Below are 6,861 nucleotides of genomic sequence, written 5' to 3'. Positions count from 1 at the left end.
ATATAATAAATTATTGTATTTAATTTGATATTATGTTATTATAATTTAACATATATAAAACTCCCCTATATGTATATAAGGGAGTTTATTAAATATTATCTCACACGATCACAAGGTCCCATAACAGGCCATCTGCAGGCTAAAGACCAAGGAGAACCAGTCCAAGTTCCAAAACTGAAGAACTTGGAGTCCAATGAGGGCATGATGCATCCACCAGCACAAGAGAAAGATGTAGGCTGGGAGGCTAGGCCAGTCTCTCTTTTCACATTTCTCTGTCTGCTTATATTCTAACCACACTAGTGGCTGATGAGATTGTGCCTGCTCAGATTAAGGGTTGGTCTGCCTTTTTCCAGGCCACTGACTCAAATGTTAATCTTCTTTGGTAACACCCTCACGGACACACCCAGGATCAAAACCTTGTATCCTTTAATCAGGTTGACACTCACTCTTAACCATCACAAATACTATGATTCAATACCAAGCAGAGCACCATGCAGATTTCTGTGTGTGGATATGCAAGATACCCTCCTTGCTCCCACAGCCTACTTTAATAAGACCTCTTCTGATTAATTAAATTAAGGCATAATATATTATATCTCTTTATTTTATTTCCAGTGCACAAATAAATTATTAGAATTAATTCCCTAGGGACATATACATCAAATACAAAATGTGACACTGAAATGTAGCTTTCACATACACTCTTAATTTACATTCTGATACATTCAATTCATGTGTAGTGCTGATAATAAGGCAGCTGTGATTTGATTAGCTTGAAAATTCTGAAGATAAATAATTTGACCCTCTTAGTATCATGTAAAATAAATTAGTTTTTCCAATTGTTAAGAAATATCTTAATGTTCTGAAATACTAATTTTTCCATAGATTAATTTATATAGTCATTACATAAAACAGGGAGGACATTAAAGATGGCTGATTAGAGGCATTTTCTCTGCTTATTTTCTCTAATAAGAAGAACAAAAATAGTGAGTAGATGATCACACTTTGAATAGACCATCCACGAGAAAAAACTGGAATTCCACAGAGAAGTGACAAGAAACCCCTAAAGCAAAGGAGAAGCAAGCAAGGCAGTCTGCTAGTATGGTATTTGCTGGAAGCCAGGAAAGACTCCTTAATGTGTGGAAATAGTAAGAGACAGAGCAGTCCACTGCTCCCACCAAGTACTTATGCAATCCCAGCTGCAGAAGAGCCCCTTAACCTTCATGGGCTCTAAGAATAACAGGGAGGTTCCTAGAGACTGTGCAAATGCATTGTTTGTTAGACAGTGAGTGCTCATGTTGGGTTCCACCAACTGCTAAGTCCTATGCAGTGGTAGCAGAGAATGATTTTAGGAACTCAGCCCACAGTGGACTGTGTCCTGTTCTGCAACTAAGGCAAAGCCAGCTGGGCCAGCAGTCCCACTCACTCCTGCAGAGGGGTGAGCATCCATATTCATGCACTCCAAGTTCCACTGCCCACAACCACCTCGGCTGTGGACTGGTACAGACTGAGACATAAGCAATGACTGCACCATCTAGCAGGCTGCATATAAGTGCCGCCAAGGACAAAAATCCTACCCTCCCCAGTATAAGGGCCATAACAGAGCTGTTGCTTCCTCATCTTGAGAATTCTGCTGGTGGTCTGGGGCTCATCCTACACCTACATACCACAGCCAGCCACTATACAAACCACCTAAGGATCAAAGGGCATAGCCTAAACTGACTCCACATACCTATTACAGGAGCACACTATCCAGAGGCCTAGGGATTGTTCAACCCAGTCCACCACCAGTGATACTTTAAGACCCCTGCCAGGTTCCCAGGTCAAGTGGGCCCATTCAACCTTCCCCTAACATCCAACAGCATGTGCCACCTGCATGTCTGAGAACTAGTCCATTAAACTGATCACAGTCACTGCAAACACCAGTGCAGTCCATTTGGTTTCTAGAAGGTTGTCCCACCACAGCTATACTTATTGCCTATGACATACACACTGGCCAGGAACTTGAGAACCTGCACATCTACCTGACCCCTGCTGCCATTCCCAACACCCAAGAAAGCCACGTGAATGCACAAGATGACCTACCCAGATGCTCTAACACCAGTGCCAGTGTACACTGCCCTGGACCCCAAGGCAGCCCATTGTTATCACCATTGGTGTCCAAAACCTGGCCAATCTGGTGATGGAGTCCCTATCAAAGCTTCACCACAGCTTCCACTAAAACTGCATCCTAAGTCACTGAGGAAATCTCTGAACCACTAATACTTCTTACAGCAAAATAAATGAAACAAAGACTACATTACTACTTGCACCCAGAATCAAAGCCAAAGTTCCCTACCCAACTAACAACATGAACACAACTTCAGGAAAAATTACTCCCCTAGGAAAGCAAATTCAGGAAATTGAAATAAGTATCTGTAACATTACAGCTGCAGATATCAATGTAAAGACATAAGGAATATTTAGAAAGCAATGAAATATAATAATTTTCTTGCAAACAGAACCCAATAAAAAATTCACAAAATTCCAATTAAAGATTCAAAATGTTGGTACTAAATACAACCAGTGAGATACATGATAATTCTAAAAAATAATACAAAAATTCAGAAAAAAAGAATTTAGGATATGAGCAGAAAATTGCCAAATATATTGAAATTCTAAAAAAGAAACAGGCAAAATTTTAGAACTAAAGAATTCAATGAATGAAATACAAAATGCATTTGAAAGTTTCAACAATAAACTAGATCAAGAAGTAGAAAGACTCATACTTAAAGAAAGATCTTTTTAAATAACCCAGTCAGAAAAAGAAGAAGAAATAAATCAGGAAAGTTTTCAAGACATATGGGACAACATAAAACAATTTGTGAGTTGTTATTGTCCCAGAAGGCAAGAAGAGAATGAAAGTTTTAGAAAACTTATTGTATGAAAAAACAGATAAAAACTTTCCAAGTATAGCAAGATATTTGTACATCCTATACAGGAGATGAAGAAATATCCAAATAGATACATTGCAAAAGGTCTTTTCCATGGCATGTTATAGTCAAACTATCTAAATGCAAGGACAAAGAGAGAATTATAAAAAGAACAAGAGAAAACTGTTTAGTCACCTATAAATAAACACCCACCAGAATCACAGTGTATTTGTCAGAAAATACCTTATAGGCCAGGAGAAAACTGAATGATATCCTCACAGGCTGAAACAAACAAACAAACAAAAAGCCTTTAGTCAAGAATACTATGCCTAACCAAAATTATCCTTCATAAATGAAAGAGAAATAGTCTTTCCTCAAGCAAAAGCTGAGGGATTTATGACCACTAAACTAGACCTACTAGATGAGTTAAAGGGAGTCCTACACTTGGAAGCAAAAGGTCAACATTTCTTATCATTAAAACACACAAAAGTATACAACTCACTGGTAATGTAATCACACAAAGGAGAAAGGGAGACAAATGACACCATGGAAAAAGAAAGAAAAAAACACCGAAACCACCATGACAAACAAGAGAAAAAGGAAGGAGCACATAATACACAAAACAGCCAGAAAACAATTAACAATATAACAGGAAGAAAACTTCAGGTATCAATATTAACCTTGAACATAATGGATTAAATTCTTTACTTAAATGATATAGACTGGCTGGATGGATTTTATAAAAATGATCCAATTATATGCTGCCTACAAGAAATGCGCTTTACCTTTAAAAACACATGTAGACTGAAAGTAAATGGATGGAACAAGATATTTCATGCAATGGAGAGCAAAAACAAGCAGAGTAGCTATACTTATATTTAAAATGATAAGATATTTTAAGCCAGAAACAGTAAAACAAAGACAAAGATGATCACTATCTAATGATAAAGGGCCCAATACAGCCAGAGGATAGTACAATTTTATATATATATATATATGCACCCAACATTAGAGCACCTAGATTCATAAAGTAAATATTACTAGATATAAAAAGATTGACTCTAATATAATAGTGGGGGACTTCAACATAGTACTCTTAGTATTAGACAGATCATCTAGTCAGAAAGTCAACAACAAAACATTGGATGTAAGATGAACTTGAGACTTTAACAGAAATTTATAGAATACTTGATCTAACAATGACAGAATGCATATTTTTTTCTCAGGAAATGACATTTTCTCCAGAATAGACCATATGTTAGGCCATAAAACAAGTCTCCACAAATTTTAAAAATTCAAAGCATATCAACTATCTTTTCAGACCACAGTGGAATAAAACTAGGAATCACTACCAAGAGAAACTTTGGAAACTATATAAATATATGGAAATTAAACAACATTCTCCAGAACAACTACTACGTCATTGAAGAAATTAAGAAGAAATTAAGATGGAAAACATTTATGGAAACAAATTAAAATAAAAATACAGCATAATAAAACTTGTAGGATACTGCAAAAGCAGTGCTAAGAGAGAAATTTCTAGCAATAAATATCTACATCAAAAAGTAGAAAGGTTTCAAATAATCTAGTGAAGCCCTTCAAGGAATTAGAAAAGCAAGAACAAACCTAACTCAAAGTTAGCAGAAGAAAATAAATAATAAATATTATAGTAGAACTACATTAAATTATGAGTAGAAAAACAATAGAAAGGATCAGTGAGACAAAAAGGTGGTTCTTCAAAAAGATAAAATTGATAAGCCATTTTCTAGACTAACAGGAAAAGAAGAGAGAAGACCAAAAAGAGAAACTCAGAAATAAAAAGGGAGACCTTATAACTCGTACCACAGAAATTAAAAGGCTCAAGATCAACAGAGACTACAGTGAACAACACTCCATGCTAACAAACTAGAAAACCTAAAGGAAATGGATAAATTACTATAAACATACAACCTGCCAATACCGAATCAGCAAGAAATAGAAAACCTGAAACTATTTCCAAAAATTAAAGTGAAGGAAATTCTCCCTAATTTTTTCTGTGAGCCAGGATTACCCTGACACCTAAATTAGACAAGGACATAAAAAAAAGAAAGAAAAAAGTGGCAGGCATCAATATCGCTAGCAAACATATATCCAAAAATCTTCACGGGAGTACTATCAAACTAAATACAACATCATATCAAAAAGACAATACATCATGATTAAGTGGGATTTATCCCAGGGATAAAAGGACGATTTGACAAAGGAAATCAATAAACATGATACATCACATCAACAGAATGAAGTACGAAAGCCACATGATCATCTAAATACATGAAGAAAAAGCATTTGATAACATTCAACATCACTTCATATTAAAAACTGTCAACAAACTAAACATAGAAGCAATACACCTCAAAATAATAAAGATTATACATGACCAACTGACAGGTAATATACTAAATGGGAAAAAGTTGAAAGCCTTTTCTTTAAGAATGAGAATAAGATACGGAAGCTCATTTTTTACCACTGTTATTCAACATAGTACTGCAAGTCCTAGCGAGAGCAGTCAGACAAGAGAAATAGATAAAAGGCATCAAAATTGGAAAAGACAAAGTCAAATTTTTCTTCTTTACAAGTGACATGATCTTGTATTTGGAAAAATCAAAATATTTTTTCAAAAATTGCTTAGAACTGACAAACTCAGTAAAGTTTCAGGATACAAAATCAACAAATGAAAATCAGTAGTGTTTCTATATACCTATAATGAAATAACTAAAACTAGAATAAAAAAAACTATTTGCAATAAACATATATAATAAACATAAATTAAACCAAAGAAATTAAATATCTCTACAAAGAAATCTATGAAATACTGATGGAAGAAATCAAAGATGACATAAACAAATGGATAGACATCACATGGTCATTCATCAAACAAATTCAGTAAAGTTTTGGGATACAAAATCGACATATGAAAATCAGTATTGTTTCTATATACCCATAATAAAATAGCTAAAATATATCAAAAAGAAAAACCTATTTACAATAGACATATCTAACAAAAATAAATTTAATGAAGGATATTAAATATTTCTATACTGAAAATTACAAAACATTGTGGATCAGAAAAATAAAAATCACTAAAATGACCATATTGTCCAAAGAAATCTACAGATACAGTACAATCTCTATCAAAATATCAATGTCATTTTTCAAAGAAATAGAACAAACAATTCTAAAATTTTTATGAAATCAACAAACAAAAAAGCCTGAATAGCCAATGCAATCCTGAGGAAATAGAACAAAGCTAGAAACATTACAATACCTGACTTCAAAATATACTACAAAGCTGTAGTATCCACATATGTACCATGGCACTAGCATAAAAATAGACATATAGACCAGTGGAAGAAAATAGAGATCCCAGAAATTAATTCACATATCTACTGCCAACTGATCTTTGAGAAAATTGCAAAGAACATACACTGGGAAAACGTCATTCTCTTCAATAAATGGTTCTGGGAAAACTGGGTAACCATATTCAGAAGAATGAAATTGGAACCCCATCTATGGAACCATTTTGTATATGGTAATATACAAAAATCAACTGAAGGTAGATTAAAGATCGAAACCTAAGACCCAAAACTATAAAACTACAGAGGAAATTATATGGATTATTTTTCAGGACATTGGTGGAGGCAAAGATTTTATGACTAAGACCTCAAAAGCAGAGGCAACAAAAGCAAAAATTGAAAAGTGGGACTATATTAAACTAAAAAGCTCTGCAGAGAAAAAGAGTCAACAAAGTGAAGAGACAATCTCTTGAGAGGGATAAATATTTGCAAACCCTTTATTCAACACGGAACTAACATTCAGTATGGACTCTTACAGGGAACTGAAAAGAAAAAAGTTACTGAAAAATAGGCAAAGGACATGGATGGCCATTTCTGAAAAGAAGACATACATGTGG

Source organism: Mandrillus leucophaeus, unplaced genomic scaffold (assembly GCF_000951045.1).
Source record: "Mandrillus leucophaeus isolate KB7577 unplaced genomic scaffold, Mleu.le_1.0 Scaffold784, whole genome shotgun sequence".
NCBI lineage: Eukaryota > Metazoa > Chordata > Mammalia > Primates > Cercopithecidae > Mandrillus > Mandrillus leucophaeus.
The sequence above is the reverse complement of the archived record's forward strand: the minus strand, read 5'-3'. Positions refer to the sequence as shown.